The sequence below is a fragment of the Lipophrys pholis genome, assembly GCF_963383615.2.
Source record: "Lipophrys pholis genome assembly, chromosome: 15".
NCBI lineage: Eukaryota > Metazoa > Chordata > Actinopteri > Blenniiformes > Blenniidae > Lipophrys > Lipophrys pholis.
Window position 1 is genome coordinate 11,914,749 of NC_137642.1, and position 11,845 is coordinate 11,926,593.

Sequence of the window (11,845 nt, forward strand, 5' to 3'; positions counted from 1 at the left end):
TTTACCATTTATGACACTTGCCCTACAGACACCAATTTATTAAAGATGCTGAGTGCTTCAAACACTAACAAAATAATATTTAATATTTTCGGATAGGCCATGAAAACCTTTCATTGAAGGTCATTTATTACTTCCACCCTGCTAACAACAGAGTGCTCACACACTCCCGTCTCTCCAAAAACATCTTCTAAACTTGAATTTTATCCTCACTTGACATCATATCTGAGGTCCACCAGCAGTGCTTGGAATGCTGCGGCTCCGCCATGTTTTGAATGTCTTTCATGTACAATTTGTTCATTTCCATCCTCATGATAACTTACTGCCACACATTCATCATTAACCGCTGCAGCCAGAAGCCACCAGTCTGTGGTGAGCGTCGCTCTCGTAACATAAAGGAGTTTCCATAGTTAGTACTCACACAACAGAAAGTTGACTTTTTTGCATTTCGCAACAATGAAAATGCCGCTTGCATAAAAGAGTGAGCCTCAGCCACAGGCAACACATTCGCCACTGAAATGAGAACCATACCCTCCTGTGCTCTCAAAAGAAGGAGCCCATTAGACCCACTTTTTACTGACTGCTGTAACAGGCTGAGTCTGAAGCACAGACAGACCCACACCTCATATATCACGGCCTCAGAGGGTTTGTGGCTTTGGTTTCAGGAGCGCTCGGGTCCCTGATAGGCCGGGGGCCAGTCTGCCTCAGTGTGGTATAAGAGCTCAAACAGGAACAGGATATTACGCTTCCTCTATACATGAAAAGAATACATCACCGACAGCCTACACAGGATGAATTATGTGTGGGGCGTCTCAAGCTACCAGAGGAAAGTTTTGTGGGGAGAAGAGTAAACTTGCAGAGGGATTACAAATTTCGCTTGTTTATTAGGACAGAAACCTTTTGATAACAAACATCTGGAGCTCACAGACATGCGTTTATTACAGGTTAAACTTTCTGCAAACCCACAAAAATGTATTGACCTTCCTGAGGAATTTAACGGGAAGTTCACAAAGATACACAAAAAAAACATCAGGTTAATTTTTGGGGAAGAATTTAATGGAAAAAGTTGCAACTATTTCCATCTCAATTAGAGATATTCCTCACAAGCGATAAGCAGTAGGATGTCTGACCTTTAGGAGCTTTGATTTATCAGCTTTGCCAGTGGTTTCACACTCCTCCACAGACAACAATCCATCAAGAAGCAGAGCAATTTACAAACAAAAGAAGGTCAGAGGAACACTGAAAGGGTTTGAAATGTTTTTATCTTTATTTTTTAAAAAATGAAGGTATTTGTCAGACTGGTAGTGCTGGTCAGTACACAAACAGGGTTCTCTTCAAAATATGTCAATTCTGGAAATTCATCATTCAGGACATTCATTTCAGGAGGAAAGACGTTTTAAAAAGTCAAAATGAAAAGATGAAGCCATGATAAAAGTTGCATTTTCAACAGATAATACCAATAACACAAATCTGTTTCAAAGGATTGCCTCGTGCGCAGGATCCAGGATAAATAGTGAATCGACTTTTCTCATAAAACACATTTTATAGCTTCAATGTCCTTTACATCATCCAACATTCATCTGGTTGCATACAATCATTCAAATACCAACAATGACAGCCTCCAAGGAGTTCAGCGCTTTGCCCAAGGACACTTCAACACATCAACTCTCATGTACGTATACTAGGTAAATATGGAAACCACACAAAGCAAACTAGAAGTGCTGCAAAGCAAACAAACTAAAAAAACACTCAAAAAAGATATAAAAGCAAACTATAAAGTACTAGATTGTGAACTTGGGAGTAGATTTAGTTATTTCTGGATGGAGGTCATTTTTGTCTGGTCTTCCTGCCCTTTTTTTCCAGATATGAAGAATAAATAACTGTTAACAAGATTAAACAGGATAAACAACTCTAATATATTTTCATTTGCTTTTTTACATTTTCATCACTGAAAATAGAGCGAATTGTTCGTCACACAAAATACTTCTGTTTTAACACAAAGACTGTTTGCATCACATGAAAGTCTGCAGAAATGTTATCACTGTTTGCTGCTGTTGACTTCCTCTTGATAAAAAAATGTTGGCCCACACTTTGTTGAATGTGAGCGGAGACAATAGGACCTGACCAGCCAGGAGGACCAACAGTTCATATCTTAGGTTTCTTTCTTCCAAATGTTTAGTCTGCCGATGGGGCTGATTATCAAGAAGCAAAGTTCACCCAGTTACCATAAAGACGTGAAATTCTGCACTCCGACCGCTGATTTTCAATTAGCATGTCTCCCTCTTTCTTGTGCAATGGACCAATTTCAAAGTGGTATCAGGTGTTTCTGAAAGGCCAGCGACCCTGACGTGATGGCGGTGTATATTTAAAATATGATAATTTCAGTGAACCACTCCTGAACCAGAAGTTTGTGTCCCCACATACACACTGAAACATCTGGTAATGCTAAAAGAGCTCCACTCTCAGGACGTTTTCTGATGAAACCACCCCTGAGGGCTTCCCGTTAACCTCCGTGCCAGGAATAAATACAACCCAAATCATCCTTAAATCTCAGCGCAGGTCGTGCACATGTGAGTGTTTGTACTTTGTGTAACTTCAGCATCAATAAAAAAAAAAAAGAAAAGAAAAAAAAACGTCACTTTTATTTTCTTCCATAGGGTTTTGGAGAGTGTGTCACCTCTCTGTCGGGGTTCAGATGGCAGTGAGACATTTAGCTGTAACAGGGAGGAAACAGAAGGCGATAGCTCTCTGTCACATGGTGGAGGTCAAAGGTCATCAGGGGGTCAGGCATCGACTGTAAACTGTATTTCACAAGAAAATACTTTGTGTGCGTAAATGCACAGATTGTGTTTTGCTGCTGCACGTTCAGTGAGAGTATTGATATCAATCATCCACCTTCTATAATAAATATATTTAATTGTTAGTTGAGTGTGGTTGGACGCTCCGATCAGTCCATCACAGTTCAAACACATACACATGATCACTTACACACATTTACTCCTTTGAACAAATTAGAGTAAATACATCTTTGACTTGAAGTACCTTTTGAAAACAGACGCAAATAAACAGACAACCTATAAAACACCAGGAACAAAGACCAAGGCCCAGAAGTTAAACCACTACCCCACCATGTCGCCTTTGGTTAGTTTCCCTGAAGACAGGAAACAGCAGCTTGTAGTTGATGGTTCTCACACCTGTAACTCTGCATTGTTACTGAGCACTAAAACGTGATTCATTACAAAGGGATGAAACGTAAACAGTATTGAATGACTTGATCATGAAGGGAACACAGTGCTGTAAGCGGTTTGCAGCTCTCGCCTCCAAAATGTCTCTGGTCCAAAAATGTGCGTTTGAGGTGATTCTGGACCCTAAAGTACCTGATGTCCGATTGTGATTGTCTCTCTGTGTTTGAGCTGTCCAGGCTGTAAACTGTCCTTCCTCACTGTCAGCTGAGATCAACTCCTCTTGGTCTCAAGTTGGACCATCGGTCTCGAGATTGGAGGGATGAATCATGATTTGTGCATAAATGAATGAAGACAAGATTAGTGACAGCTCCGTCGTGTTCAACTACGTATAATCAATAATGGCACAGATTTCATTTAGCCAGCACTCTCAGTGCTAAAATGTTGTATTATTATTATTTGGCACAAATAGGATAAATGAATGCAACATGCGTGCATGCATCATTGTGGAGCATACACAAATTATATAATGAATGGACCAATCACAGCTTTTGCAGCCTGCGGTGCAATAAATTCAATTTTATGCGAATAACATAACACGTTTGATTCATGAAGAAGCCATAGTTTTCTCACTTATAGGTAGTTTGTTATACACAAAATGTGAAACACTATCATCAGCAATGGACATTTTCTGGAGGAAAGAGAAAACTCCATTTTCAGATGTCCTTACAACTCATCCAGCTGACCCCCGCTTTGCTTCTTTCACGATGACTACAACAGTCAGACTGAGGTCACATGAAGGCCCTCGCTGCAGTAATCAGATAAAATCACACTCACTTCTATCAGTGCTTCTCATTTAGCTCAGATGTGAATTATCAAAGCGTCTTGTAAAAATGTGTCCAAAATGTCAAAGGATTCTTCAAAGAAACCTCCAGGTGAAACCCTCAGGAGTTCTGCAAAAGTGTTTATCTGGATCAGGAATGATCATTCCTTCATCAGTCCCGCCTGTTAAGATCTTTTCTTTTAAAGGCACGTCTTTTAATCTTTTTGCCTGAGTCAACATGTATCCCGGCATCGGCCGTGGCGCTCTGTTATTACAATTTCATTATTTCAGCACTCTGCCATCGCAGGGGAGATCAAAGGGACACCGGGCCGGTTTGGGTTCGGGCTCGACTCTCCGCGTTGATGTTCGAGGCAGTAATGTATGCGCGTCTGAGTGCCTCGCTGCACAAATCAATGCACATCTTAAGTGAAACCTGCAGGACTGACTCACTTCACAGAGTCAGTAAGCAGCCAGACGTGCATAATGATCGCGGCTATGCCATAAAACACAATTACTTAAGTCGGGGACTATAATTGAGTCATGTTGTTTTAATAGGTCTCGGATGGAGAGGGAATCCAGCAAAGCACTTAGTCTGCAGAGGAGGGGTGCTTTAAGGAGACGTTCTGACGGAGGAAAAGAGGAGAAAAGACAGATTTAAAGTCACTTTGAGCGCTGTGTGGTGTGTTGGGGGGTGCTGAGTGACGGTTTACACCCACACAAAGCCCCCGTGGACATGCTGAAGATCACAGCCAGGTGAGAGATGTCTCTGGCTGCACTTTGAGCTCGTGTGACAGCAAAGGAGGGCCGGCTGCTTTAGTGTCGCCTTTCTTCTGTGGTCTGTGAAGCCAAGTGATACTATCCACGTGCACGCCGCTGAGCTCCCAGGTGCAACGGGCTCTCATCAAACACTGACCTCTGTAAAACTATAACAGTGTGTTTTTGTTACCAGGAGCCTCTATTCATTCCTGTGTGACGGATATGTCACAGTTCAGAGTGAGGAAAAACCGTGCAGAGATAAAGTTTAGCTCAGTTTTATGGATGAAACATTTGACCTCTGAGTTTTACGTTTATGTTGAGAATAGTATTAAAGTATTAAAACAAGGAGCGAAGGAATGAGTCATTGTTTGTTATCCATCAAAGATCTAGATGAAACCTGCCAGCAAATACTGCGATGACTAGGGATACTTGTCGTATGTCTGTCTTGTCCTTTTGTCTATATTGTCCATTTATAGACTGTATTGTTGTATAATTCTTTCACTGCTGTATAGTTACGCATGCTTTATAGTTGTTCTACACTTTTTGTACGTATATTTTATTTCTATTCAGTACATTTGAACACGTTATAACTTATTCATGTAAATTTAAAACTTTTATTGCTCCGCTTGTTTGTACTGTATGATGATAAATTAATTTGTATTCAAATGTACATATAAGGAACTTTGCTTTGCTCTACATTGTTGTAAATATAGTCACTGCGGGTTTTCTGCCGGCGAGCTATCAACGCCATATTCGTCTGTGAAACAATGATAGAAACTTTTAGATATTCTATTTATCCCAGCTAAACTGAAATAAAAAAAAATCATTTTGCAGTGCACTTCCATCATTATGGGCATGATGTCACGGCAACAGCGGAGTTTGGAGCTTATCAGTTCATCAAAACATGCGGAGGAAAACTCAACTATTTTGGAAGAAATACCCACGGCTAACTATTAGTTCATGATAACATCTTTTTTTTTTGTCACCAGCTTTTGTGTGTCAACGTCTTGGCTTCGGATTGTTTCTCTAAATGCAACTTAAACCTAACTTTGATGAGTAATTGGTGTACAGCCAGGCTTACCCTGGTCTGTGATCTGTCACCTGTCACCGAGTTACAATCCATTCAGCCACAAACTGCATTAAACCAGGATGTAATTGAGCAAAACTTTGAAGTGAAGAAGCAGAGCCTGGAAGCCTCGACGTGAACGTCACATCAAAGACGCGTTCGGCATATAAGCTTCATTAGAGGGAGACAATTGGGGCAGTTATCGAGGCGGAGGATGATACATGAAGAAACACACGCTCCTGTTATAACACAGCACACAGAGGACTCTGTTGTTGTTGTAGGAGCGAGCTTCCAGTGTTCCCAGCGACCCTCGCTTCAAGGTGAGGGCAAATATGCAGGAAATGCCTCTTGGTGGTTTCCTGGCCGGTTTTAGAGCTGTGAGAAAGGAAGGAGAGCTGGAGGAACTCCAAGGAGGTCACTGTCAACCCCGCTGTAATGTTCAAGACGTCCTTGACTGTGGACACAACAAGTTCTTTTACTTTTGGGATACATGAGAGGACAATTAACGTCAATATCGCAGGAGAAATGCAGGTTCACTGTGGACATGAATCTATTTTAGAACCTTCTCAGCCTGGATGAAGTGGTAGAGAAGTTGTAATGATAAATGATCACACCAGTCAGAATATGTTTGGTCTTCGTGCAACACCCTTGTTATATAGTAATGCAATAACAAATGTCACCTGACTTTAAGTGGAAGCCCTTATGGATTGCACTAAAATATTTCCTGGTTATCTGCAAATATCCCTCAAAATTAAACATCCAAAGTTAAAAAAATAAATAAATTTCAGTTTGTAACACACATATTTGAGTCTCTATGACATAGAATTGGTAGTGATGGAGGCAGAAATGAGATGGACCGATGTACTAAAGTTACTAAACGTTTACTTTTTTAATAAAAAATGTCAGCTAAAAGCAACAAGCATGTACTTAATCGTTCAAATGAGAAAAATGCTTTTAATTTCTCCATTCTCTATTTAAGCCAGCAATAAAGTTTAACCTTGTTTGGAGAGTTACACTTCTTCCTTTAGTTTGCTGTGAGTTGAACATGTTTCGAGAAACATGCTGAGGCAGCTGAAACAGGTTTTTTTTTTTTTAAATAGTAATTGTTGGCTTCTTTACAGCAGCATGGTTTTGTTAGATTGACTCAGAATGAATTATGACAAATTAAAATGTGGGCTTGTGCAAAGGTGTGGCCAACTGACGTGTTTTTATTCACTTTTAGACAATAATGGAGCTCTGTGGTGTCGAGTGGGGGGAAAATAAAGCATTGGAGTAATTCAACACAAGAATACTAAATCACTACATATTACTTTCTCTACCTCTGGTTCCAACATATTTCTGCTTCCACGCCAAACAGGACAGATTTGTGGTTCTCTTGGGAATAATCATCCCACCTGACTGAGATGTTCCTGAGTGAGGACGGAAACTTGCACGACAACATGTCGTCAGGAGATAAAGGAACACTCCAATAAGAGGGAGGAAGAAACACTCCAATCAGACCTGGTGCAGCACATGTTAGACATTTGCTGCCTTCATTATAAATTGGTTTGAGCTCTTGGCCCGCTGACCCGGCACACCTGCAGCTCTCCACCGACTGGTAGGTAATGTACCAGCTGGCCTGAGAGGAAATGTTTCCTGTATTTACCACACACACACACACACACGCACACACACACGCACACACACATACTGTTACTTTCCAGGGTGTTTTAACTCGTGTTTGCATGCGCTCAAGCCGACTCTGCAATTTTACAATGGAAATGTTTAGTTGTTTTTTTTTTTCCCAGATTGCATGCTGGTGCTGGCAATCCTGAGTTCCCACTGTATGATTATCTTATTGAGTGACACGCTTCCCTTCAGGGCTGCGTTCAGTGGCAATTAGAGAATATCTGTTTTTCCCCCAAAGTGTAGACGCTAAGCCAGGGTGAATGCGGTGCTTTGTGTCACTATTGTTAAATGGGGAAACGTGAAACTCGCTCCAAAGTGATGTGCAGCAGTGTCCAGTTGCATTAAAAGCTCCACCTGATTTTGCCGTCCTGTCCCCGGCGTAGCAGTGGGCTGCCGGGGGTCCGCTGCTCCTTATGGTATTGTGATGCTGTTCCAGCGCGGAGCAGAGGCGTTCCTGTGTCCGCGTCGGGAGACGCCCCACAGACAACACGCTCAAAAACAACCCGTGCAACTTTCTCACACTGTAACCCAGTATTCCCTGAGAAAGGCCTTTGGGTGGGGGATCGTTTCCTCAACAACTGCAGCACTTTGCAGCGCCGCTGCCGGGGAAGTCAGGTTCCTGCTGGAGCCCCAGCTGAACAGAGGCCCCCCCCCCCCCGTCTGCCTCGCTTCACTCCTGCAGGGCCCACGCAGGCTGCATGGGGGGGCAGGCAGAGCTGCTCAATGGACCCTCTCATGTATCAATTACCTGAAATATCAAACAGCGAGTAAGAGGGCGGTCGACGTGTTTGTTTAACTGTGGTGGTCAGAGAGACTTCTGGCAAAACTCAGAGACGAGAAAAGAGCGAGAAGACGTTTATTTATCCCCGAGGATGTGTGAGGGAAGTTGACAGATTGAAGTGTATCACTTTTCACTGCAAAGGAAATGATTATATGCTTTGCTTCATAACGGTGAGAGACAATAAGGAGCAAAGAATTCCTCTTTGACCAGTTTTGAGATGAAACAAACTTCAAAATCCTGAGGACAGGAGTAACAAAATACAAATACTTTATCAAAGTTTTCATGTAGGGTTTGTATGTATCTGCACTTTACTGGAGGATTCATTAATCAAACATTTACTTTTTTGTTTCCAAACAATCACCTGTACTTTTTTTGCTCTTTACTGTTTCAGAACTGATTATTTACTATATTTCTATTTTCAGGGACGCTATGATCTCTTTGTAATATTAGAAGTAACATCCATGGCTGAAACATTACCAGATAACATATAGGACAGGGCAGACTGTCCATTCATGCTGTTTTTTTTTATATTTTTGGCTTCAAGACAATAATTCCTGGCTTAATGTCATTAAGATGGCTTTTTTAATATATTTTTTTTAAATTTTTACACAGTTAATACATTTTCATTTTTAGCTTTACTTGCATAAATAACTTGAATCCAGGTTTCTGTTTTCCTAAAAGTTTTATTTTACACAAGTATCCTAACTTATACTTGAGTCAGAAGTATGTTTTGTTTCCGTCCTCTCTTGGTTCACAGAGAAATGACCTGTGGTTGTGTTCCTAGAGTGGAGTTTGCAGGTTCTCCCTGAGCAATGAGTGCAGTTCCTATCCCGTCAACAACTAGAGACGGTTTCATCCCAGATAGACGCTTCCCAGTTAGACGCTATAAGCTTTTAAAGTTAATATTAGCTATTTCTCATTCTATTTCTGATTGTATTTCTCATCATATGTGATAGACGCTAATTAGAAGCGTCTATCTGGGATGAGACCCTGGAGACATATCCTGTGCTCTGCCTTCAATCATCAGTTGTTGTATTCAAAATTATAATCTGTGTTGATATATATTCTCTTATTTTGTATTCATTTGCACTTTGAGGTTGAAGTGAGTCATTTGGTTTCACAATGCAATAACAAATATATGCCGCCCTGTTCAGTTCTGTTACATTTCGTTTGAAATGTGTTTTCTTCCCCTCTAATCAGCGGCCATCTTTGATGGGATTGTTGAGGAACAATGCAACGAGCGAACAAACAGTAACTCCTGATCTATGCAGGCTGTGCATGAGGCCGGAGAAGCTGCTTTTGTCATGATAACTACCAGTCTGAACTATTGACATGCACATAGGATGGAGGAGAGTGACGACATGGTGGGGAAAAAGGGGAGAATTTGAATAAATCAGCAAGTCTACGGACAAGTGAAAGTTGACTTCACAAACAATGAGATCAGTGTAATGCCAACGCTGCATCTGCACATGCTTCACAGCCGCACCCACGGACTTCACAGGTCTGATTTACATGAAAGGCGAGGATCACTGCAGTGGAGGCGGTGAAAATGGCAACATGATCAGTTACTAAAGCAGACTCCCTTTTTAAACCCCCCCCCCTGGAAAACTGCGACCCTGCATTGAAATGGGCAGATTGTTAGCAGAGCGGCCTGAGAGTTCAGCAGCTCTTTGATACCAGGGGGGGGTTAAAGAGTCGGGGCTTGGAAGTGGCCACAAAAGCCTTCTGTTGCAGCTTGGGAGTGGGGTTACCTGCCCCGCTCGCTGTGGCGGGCTCCAATTTCACACATCACATGTGCATGGAGACCCATAAGCATGCACAACTGCACAAGCGCAAACCTCCCTCCTGCGCGAAGCGCGCGCACACACACACACACACACACACACACACACACACACACACACACACAGTCCCTCGGGAGACAAATGAGGTTTGTTTGTTCAGCATTCAGAGTTTGACTTCTAAACAAAAGCATCCACATACCCAGAGTGCCGGGTGACACACACTCACTGTTCTCTCGGAAATGACACAGAAACTAACAGAGATGTTTCCAACAAAGTAAAGTTGTTTTGTTTTTTGTATGTATGTATGTCAACTGAGTTTCATTCTCAGTGGGGAGAGAATGTAGCCGTCACTTTCACGCCTGCTGCACAGTCGTGGTATTAAATTTGGATTGAATACCATGACTGTGGAGTGAAAGTCTTGATTCATGACACAAGGAACTAATGAGGCCCCAAAGTTCTAAAATGCCACATTTTCTTTAAACGTACAACAGATTAGAAATATGGGTGGTGCATGTGTGTTTGACCACAAGTATCAGGGGAGGACAGAGTACTGACAGGCTTTACTGCAGTTACACTGTTTGAAATGTATTCAAGAGTATTTGTTGGTTTTCGATGCTATACTTGCTCAATGACTAAATTTAAAAAGTCACAGATGTACTTATGATACATAAATGAATAAGTAAATATACTCATTAATGCTTAATGAAGGGTCAGATCAGGCATTAATGGGGTGATGTGTTTGTGTGCGGTGGTCATTAAGTGTGAAACCTATTCACAAAAAACTCGAGAAACTTGTGTTTAGTAGATCATTTCTCCTTGGCAATAAATCGGAAGCCACCAGAAAGTCTGGTAAATTTTCCCTTCACTGCCAAATTTTTAGGAAACATGTTTTTTGTGAGATGAGCAGCAGAATTGAGTGCGAGAGTTGTGCCAAATCCTCTTTGCCAATGACAAACAGCTTTTCTTCACCGTTGCTTTTGAATTTAGTTTTGAGCTCCCAGAAGAAATCCCGTATCTCCTCAGTCCGTTAACATCCCAACAGACGGATGTTTTTTTTAAAAATATGACCGTGCTGTCAGTCAAATCCCATAACTTTTTGTGCCTACCTGATTTAGTCATGTGGCTGAAGTTTGTCCTTAATTTTAAATACGTTTACATGTAAGGACTAAAAGTAAGAAGTTGTTATAAAACTATGTAGTAAGCAAGTAAAATGTCACTCCTCTTCTATGCCTGGATACGGGCAGAAACCTCTAAACAGTGTGACAAAGACAGGAAAGAGTGTGACTGAAAGTGTGTTTTCTTGGGAGAGGAGTGGTGGGAGAGGAAACAAACCCAACATTACACTGACGGGAGGTCAGAACAAATTCCAGCTGCTCCAAGACATAAGGGACACGTCTGACGAGACAAAAGCTTCAAAGGTCAAGTAACAGGACCCCCCCCCCCCAGATCCTCGGACCTACTGGATAATAATAGGCTGCTCAATAATTATTGTTCCTTATCTCATTGTGTGGTCACACTTCACCTGGTTCCATAACTGCAGGGACAAACTTCCTCCTAAACAGTGTGAGAATCATTACATGTTGGCAGTGTGTGTGGACCACTGCCTGAAGGAACCAGCTCTCCGTCCGTTCATCCATCTTATTTATCGCTACAATCAGCTGAATGTAGTGGACCAGCGGAGCTTTCACCAGGTGAGTTTGGCTTAACGCGGGACAGACCCAAAACAGGTCACCAGTACACCACAGGCCAGACAATAATCTCACATCTGCAGGTGATTTAGTCTCCAAC